Source organism: Capsicum annuum, chromosome 6 (assembly GCF_002878395.1).
Source record: "Capsicum annuum cultivar UCD-10X-F1 chromosome 6, UCD10Xv1.1, whole genome shotgun sequence".
NCBI lineage: Eukaryota > Viridiplantae > Streptophyta > Magnoliopsida > Solanales > Solanaceae > Capsicum > Capsicum annuum.
Window position 1 is genome coordinate 11,179,819 of NC_061116.1, and position 8,488 is coordinate 11,188,306.

At 34.4% G+C, this 8,488-nt stretch overlaps 1 long non-coding RNA gene across 1 annotated transcript; it reads left to right on the forward strand.

Annotated features, from left to right (window-relative positions):
- Window positions 1-235: 235 nt before the first annotated feature.
- Window positions 236-8,096, forward strand: LOC107873543. The gene is made up of 7 exons (XR_007056939.1): window positions 236-412; window positions 547-640; window positions 1,396-2,022; window positions 6,684-6,779; window positions 6,890-7,063; window positions 7,194-7,384; window positions 7,546-8,096. It is a non-coding gene; the product is annotated as an uncharacterized LOC107873543 (long non-coding RNA).
- Window positions 8,097-8,488: the final 392 nt, after the last annotated feature.

The window sequence follows — 8,488 nt, forward strand, 5'->3', positions numbered from 1 at the left end:
TGAAAATTCCGGATTTATGGCCAAACGCAACACCAATATATATATATATATATATATATATATAAAATTCCGGATTTATGGCCAAACGCAACACCAATATATATATATATATATATATATATATATATATATTGGCCAAAATGCCCTTTTGCATATTATTGTTCCCACTTGAGAGTATGATTAATTTTCTTTCCTTTTTTCCTTTTAGACTTTGTGGCACACAAGTGAGGCCCCATTGAAATTGGTTTATGCTTTTTCTTTATAGACTTTTTTTGGAAATACGCATCATTTTCTACCTAACATCACTCATTTGTTCTCTATCTTTCATTATTCAAGCTAATAGTTTTCTGGAGAGTACACAAAAACACAAAGGAACAAAGCAACTATATCAGAATTTTCATCAAGTGATAATGTAAGTCTCTGATAAACTTAATTTGTTTAATTCTGGTATTAAGATCTGTAGAAAATTTTGAGAAAGTAAACACAAAATACTATTTAGCTATTTATATCTCCTGATAAACTTTTTATCTACATTTTATATGTCAGATCCCGAGAATTTGGAAATAAAGGAACTTGAAAGACAATTTCAATCATGGAGAATGAAGGACAAAGAGAGAAAGGGGAAGCAAACAACTTTATGGTATGTCTTACTCTTTTTCTAAAAAATAAATACTGGTTTTACTAATTTACCTTTAATAAATGCCTTATAAAATGCAACTCTTTAGTAGTTTCTTGAAAAAGATGGAACTATTTAGTACTGGTTTATTGATTAGTTAAAATTCTTTTTATTTAAATACGGGTAAAATTAGTATTTTAAATTTAAGTAGAAGGTGGCAGAGATGAGGATGTTGACATAGATGTGTGGACTTACCAAGAGAGATACGGTTAGAATGAGGTTATTCGAGAGAAAATGGGAGTGTCTTCGGTGGAAGACAAGATGAGTAAAGTGAGGTTAAATGGTTCGGGCGTGTGATGAGGAGGTGCATAGATACTCCAATACGAAGGTGTGAGATGCTGGCTATGGATGGTTTTAGGCTGGTTAGAGGTAGGCCGAACAAATATTGGAGGAAGTTAATTAGGCATGTCATGGAGCGGTTACAACTTACGGAGGACATGATCCATGATAGAAAAGTATGGAGGACGCGAATTAAGGAAGAGGTTTAGTAATTCCCATAAATTATAATTCAACGGAAAGTCAAATTTTCTGGCGTAAGAAAATAACATGTCTAACAATTATTTTAATTTCTTTTCAAAAATCCAGCTGCAATGGAAATGTATTCCTCAAGTAATAGAAAAATTATAAGCACCAAAACTGTGGATAAACCTCACAAACCAATGCATAATTTTTTTGCTTAAATAAAAGTCTTCAATTTAATGGGTTTGGTCATTTGGCAGGCGTCATTTTCTGCTCTTCGTGAGGACACTGTCAGCGTTCTGAATTTCATGGAGAGGTTAAAGAATGAAGAAGGTCAAAATGCTGCCAACAAAGCTGATCAAATTGAAAAGCTGAAACTTCATCTGGCAGTTATTTGTACATATGTCCAGCTTTCTCATTGTGTTTTGGAAGAGTTTGAAGATGCAATGAGTGATTCAAAACAAGAGGTTGAGAATCTGCTTCAACAAATTTTGGATGATGTTGACAACAATGTCAGGTGTAAATACAACATGGATCAGGTCCTTCCTATCCTCATGGATAATATCGATGAATGTATCAGCTCTTGTCATCGTTCTACCATGAATGAGGTTCAGTTGAACTTCCTCCTCCTGAATCTCCATCATATATCCGATTTTCTTACTGAACGGATATTTCCGTTAGAGACTCAGTATGATATTCTTCAGAATGTGTCTGGCAACATGAAAGATTCCCATGGGTGATAGTGAATGGTTGCATTGAGCACAAGATTGTTCAATATGTCTTGCCTCAGTTTCATATCATGGCTGACAGAGTTGGACTCTTCCTTTGGGATGATCGACTCTTCAAGCTAGCACATCTACTCATGAAGATAATTCCTTGAACTGGAGGTGATGCACACCTATATCTATAATCTATATCTATATCAATAATATATTAAAAGTGTGAAGATCGAAAAGTGATTACGCTTCATTAAAAGACTTTCTTTAGACAAAACTGTCTTTCAACTATTTTTTTATTAATTTATTATTTAATTATTTTTTATTATATTAAGTAGACTTCCTAAAATATATGGGACTCCTAAAATATATGGTAGAAGAATTAATTAATATTTTTCTTTGTACTAGACTTTCTAAAATATATGATAGGAGAATTAATTAATATTTTTTCTTTCTACTGTTCAATTAGAAAAATATTCCTAAAATATGACTCTATTAAGGAAATACTTCTATAAATATTGAGATGTACGTTAAACTAGAGAACAAACTGATTTGCCTATTGGGAGAATATGATTGATGCTCGTCTAACTTGATTCGATTGCATGTCTGGATACTTGATTTTCTAACTCTCAACTTCTTCACTGTTTTTGTCAGCATAAAAGAATTCAACATGTGTGTATATTTATATCTTCTTTGTTTCATTTAAAATCATTCTTTAGGGTCAAACCAAAAATTAGTTGGGTCAAAATCAAAGCTTTGTGATCACTATTATATATTTTTTTTTATAGTTTATAGGTCGTAGTTGAATGTAGTTGGTTTTGAAGAATTTTTTGCGTAAAAGTTAAGTTTAATTGTATTGTTTTGAGATCTTTATTATCTTATTGTTTTATTTTAATTTACACATGTTAGATGAACGTGGGTTAAAAATATTTTTGGTAAAGATTAGGTTTAATAAATAAATTCTCCATCTTTACATACTCAAAAGATATTAAATTTAATTATTATATTCATCTTTATTTTTTAAACAAATATCCTATTTAATATAATGTTTGAACTTATTAAAATGAGTTACACGCGCAAGGCGCGTGCACTTAAACTAGTGGTAATAAATATTAGGAGAATTAGTATTTAAGGAGTTCTAAAATATATGGTTAGAAGAAGAACTATTTTCTCAAATTAAAATTCAAACCAAATAATATTCTTTTTACAAGACTTTTCTATTCAATGTTAAAAACTAGATTTACAATTGAATACTATCCAATACTTATCATATTATAAGAAGAGAAATAATCGTTTCATCGATTAATGAACAATTGCTATTGTAGTTTTAAGAAAATATGGCAAAACCACAATAATTTGTTCGTTTTATATTCAAAGATTATATTTAACGTGATATATACGTGCAAAGCACGTACACTTAACTAGTATGTTATACAAATTTGAATGCTTCGCCATCAATAGAAGTTGGACGCTTAAGTAAACAACTTCTTGAAACCTCTACGAAAGTTCTGAGAGAATATCTGATTCATCTACAAGAGCACATGGTGATTGTTATTACCATAAGCACTTCAGGGGCTCGAAACACTCATGTCATGATAAAGTTCCTATTGATTATTCTTACTGATATGCCAAAGGAAATTATTCATCATGGCAAACTATTTGATCTTTTGGCACGTGTTGGAGCATTTATCAGGGAGGTATCAACTCTTGTTCGTGACTTAGAAGAAAAATCAAGGAATGAAGAGAGTATTAATTAAACAAGTCGTGCAGCTCTAGACTTGTTGGAAAATATTGAACTCCTCAAGGATGATCTCAAATATGTTTATCTGAAAGCCCCAGACTCATATCAATGTTGCTTCCCCATGATTGATGGACCACTCTTCATGCATCTTCTACTCATCCACTTGAATGATCTGCTAGATTCCAATTCTTTTTCAATTGCTTTGGTAAAAGAAGAAATTAGACTGGTGAAAGAAGTCTTCAAATTCTTAAGATCGTTCTTCATGAATCTTGACTAAGGATTGTATAAAGATATCTGGGCACCTGTTTTAGATGTGACATATAAGGCTAAAGATGTCATTGATTCAATTATCGTAAGAGATAATGGGCTCTTACATCTTATTTTCTCACTTCCCTTCATAAAAAGATCAGGCTTATCAAAGAAGAAGTCTCCAATATATCTGAGAAGATTCCCAAGAACAAGAGTCTCATTGTTGTAAACTCTACCAAGAATCCAGTTGAAAGAAAATCATTGACAACTGGTAACATAATTGTAGGTTTTAAGGAGGAGACAAACTGGTTAATTAGTAAGCTCACCAGTGGACCGAAAGATCTAGATGTCATTTCAATCACTGGTATGCCGGGTTCGGACAAAACTACTTTGGCGTACAAATTATACAATGATGAATCGGTTTGTAGTCATTTTGACCTTCGTGCATGGTGCACAGTCGACCAAGAATATGACAAGAAGAAGGTGTTGATGAAACTTTTTAATCAAGTTACTGGCTTGGATTTGAAGTTCAGTAAGGATATTGATGTTGTCGATAAGCTATGAAAAAATTATATGGAAAGAGGTACCTAATTGTGTTAGATGACGTGTGGGATATTGACACATGGGACGAGTTAACAAGACCTTTCCCTAAAGTTGTGAACGTAAGTAGAATTATTTTTAAAACTCGGCAAAAGGAAGTGGCTTTTCATGGAAAGTGTAACACCGATCCTCTTAACCTTCGATTGCTAAGTTCAGAGGAAAGTTGGGAGTTATTAGAGAAAAGGGCATTTGGAAAAGAGAGTTGCCCTGATGAAATTTTGGATGTTGGAAAAGAAATTGCCCTGAATTGTAAGGGACTTCCTTTGGTTATTGATCTGATTGCTGGAGTCATTGTAGGGAGGGAAAAGACAAAGTCTGTGTGGCTTGAAGTTCGAAACAATTTGAATTCCTTTATTTTGAGCAGTGAAGTGGAAGTGATGAAGGTTATATAATTAAATTATGACCATTTACCTCATCACCTGAAGCCATGCTTAATCTACTTTGCATTTTTTGTGAAGGGCAGAGAAATTCGGTTTGATGCTATGAAAATCTATTGGCGTGCTGAAGGGCTTTCTGAACAGACATAGATGATGAGTTTGGAAGAAGTGATGGAAATTTATTTGGATAATTTAATTTCCAGTAGCTTGATAATTGCTTTCAATGAGATAGGTAATCACCCGACTTGCCAAATTCATGGTCTTGTGCACGACTTTTGTTTAATAAAAGCAAGACAGGAAAAGTTGCTTGGCAAGATAAGTTCAAGTGATCCATCTTCTTCTTCAGATTTGATGCCACGCATAGTGACCATTTTTTATGATAAGGAGCACTGCGGGCCTAACAATTTCGTCCTGCTCAATTCAAAAAAGAAAAGGCATTCTGGTAAGCACCTCTGTTCTTTGTTGATAACTGCAGACGAGATGGAAGATCGTCTTTCTGATGCATGTCGTGTAAGAGACTTCAAGCTTCTTAGAATGTTGGACCTGAGTCCCTTTTTTATGTTGGTGAAAGATTCTTTGCTGAATGAAATAGGCATGTTGAGTCATTTGAGGTTCTTAAGAATTGAGACAGAAGTCAAATCTCCACCTTCATCATTCTCAAACCTCTAGAATCTAGAAACCCTGTTGGTTGAAAACATAGGATCAACCTTAGTACTATTATTGAGTATTTGGGATCTTGTAAAGTTGCAAGTGTTGAATGTGGCTGCTTGTTCTTTCTCACACAGATGAACCAATACTGATAAAAGAGTACTCAAAAGTTAGAGAAGTTGAGAGAATTAGGGAAACTCGTGTTTTCCTATTTGAAAGAAACAAAGGATATTTTCAAAAGGTTTCCCAATCTTCAAGATCTTTCATTTGTTATCAAGGAATCATGGGATTATTCAACAAAGTGATATTGGTTCCCGAAATTGGATTTCCTAACTGAACTAGAATTCCTCATAGTAGAATTTGAAAGTTCAAACACAAATGACAGTGGGCCCTCTTTAGCGACAAATTGGCCATGGGATTTTCATTTTCCTTCCAATCTGAAAACATTGGTGTTGCAGGACTTTCTTCTGACATCCTATTCACTATCAACAATAGCGAGATTGCCCAACCTTGAAGTGCTTTTCCTTGTTAGAACAATCTTCCAGGGGGAAGAATGGAACATTGGGGAGGAAGACACCTTTGAGAATCACAAATATTTGGAGTTGGAAGAAGTGACTTTTGCTAAGTGGGAGGTTGGAGAAGAATTCTTTCCCGTGCTTGAGAAATTAACACTGTGGAGATGTCATAAGCTTACAAAGATTCCGCCTAATTTCGGGGATATTGGTTCATTAAAAATTATCTAACTTGTAGAGAGCCCTGAACTTGAAGGTTCAGTTCAGGAGATTAAACAATATGTTGAAGATATGACGGGAGAAGACAAGCTTCAGATCCTTGGCCTGAATAATATCCCGTTATGTAATCTAAGACAGGTTCTTCTCTATTATTTTGATGCTTAGAAACCAAATTTACATGTGTTGTTTACAATGTGTTTGATGAATTCTCAACCGAACTTTTTGTGAATGTTAAATAAAAATGTGTAGATGCTGTGATCACGTTTCATCACAATAAGCTTTCGGTAATAAGTGAAAAACAAATTAAAATGGTAAGCATTTGTTGTGATGTACGCTGAAGTGTGCAGATAATTTCCACAATTTTTTCAGAAGACTTATGACGATAATGTGTATAACATTTTGGGATAATGTTCTGTAAACACCATTTGATGTTTGACCTTGATCAATATCTCGAAAATGACATTTTATGCATGTTGTATACATCAGATCCTGAGAACTTGAAAGGAAGGGAAGGAGAAGTTACTTTGTTAGAATGAAGAAAATGAAGGATAAATAAAGGAGGATGAAGCAAACAACTCATCGGTATGTCACACAATAGTCATCCAATTGTTTAATGAATTTTTATTCAAAAGTTCATAATCTGAAGCACAAATAATAAAAGTTTCTTTCATTCTGTCCTTGTCAAAAAGCAGAACCCTTCCCTGCTTCCCCAAGCTCTTCCTCCATGCTCAGTTCACACCTCCTAGTTGGTGTGCCGCTGCTATTCCTAACACTGCGAGTTTGCTGCTACCGAACGCCAGCGTCTTCAACTGTAAGTCTCTCTTTGAAACATACATGGGATGAGCAAGAAGGAAGTCGAACAAAAGGTAATTGGCAGCCTCTATACCATATGAAAGTTTTTAATTAAAAGAAAACATATGCAAGTTATCCTATATCTCAATTTTTTTAAATCTTTCAAGAAATACCATCATCACAAACAATGTGAAACCTCTGCAGGTAATAAAGTTACCGAGAAAATCAAATGCAATAAGAAGTGGGATATTCGTAGTCCGAAGAGTTTGAATTGTGATGCAGGGTGGTGGAATTTACGTCAACAAGAATCAGCCACCGATAAGCATTTGGTGTTGAGGGGCTGCTGTCTCTAATGATCAAGATGTTCAAATAGTGCTCCTGACCTCATTGCAACAGTAAGTGTTGTTCCTAAGGATATGCCATCTCAAACCTCTAGGCAAAATTGGTGCCTATTTTCCTCCTGTTTCTAAGAAAAAGAAGTTTATCAATACATTGCACTAGGTAAATAGCTGTCACCTCTTTCATTGATAGATTGCAATTTGAATATCTTCGACAGGCCCAACATGGCTATCAGCCTCCTTCACTGATGAGCACACTTCTCCTATTCCTTTGTCAAGAATCCTCAAGGTCCATTAAATATAGGATTGATGAGCTTAACGAAGTGAAGTCTGTTATCTAGCTGCTACTCAATTAGAAATGAAGCAACTTTTACTCAGATACACATCATGGAAACTATCACCTTAGAGGATTGCATCACAAAGTCTAATGCAGGAAGGTTCGGATGGAAATGAAGAATCTATTGCTCGGAGTTATTCAAGTGGTTAGAGTAGCGCAGATATATATCACCCTGACATCTGCTTAAATCATCCAAGAGGAATTCGATATCCATTTTAGGTCGAATAATACATGGAGGAATTCTCGATATACCAACAAAAGCAATTACGTGCATGAATGAACTTTTGAAAGGATAATTTTCGTATGAAATTTTGAACATTAATGTTGTTCGCCAAAGTGCATGAACAACTTTTTGAAGGAAAAAACACAGATAAGTGATTTTTCTGATATTGTAAAAAGGAAATAACAAAGATAAGTGCTTCATTTGGTGTCTGTCCTATTATCCTATGCTTTATCTCTCTATATCTTCACCTCCACACAAATTTTCAGCTTCTTTTTTTCAAAGGGTGAGGAAAATACAAAAAGAGAAGCGATCCCAATTAATACTCTGAATTACAAATTTAATGGTAAACAAGTCGTAGCTATCTATATTTCTACGCTCCCCCTCAAGTTGAGAATGGTAAATATTGACAACTTGGCAATGAATGCTACATGTTATACCCTGTGTCCCAATGCGATTTTCAAAATGCTCAAACATATTTTAGTAATTTCTCCTTAAAATCAGTAATTTGGTGTCCTATTACCCCCCCCCCCCCCCCATTCTTTGTCCAAGCTCTGGTGGACAAAGCTACATGATATTTATTGCTGGTAGGAGGTAGCAGGTA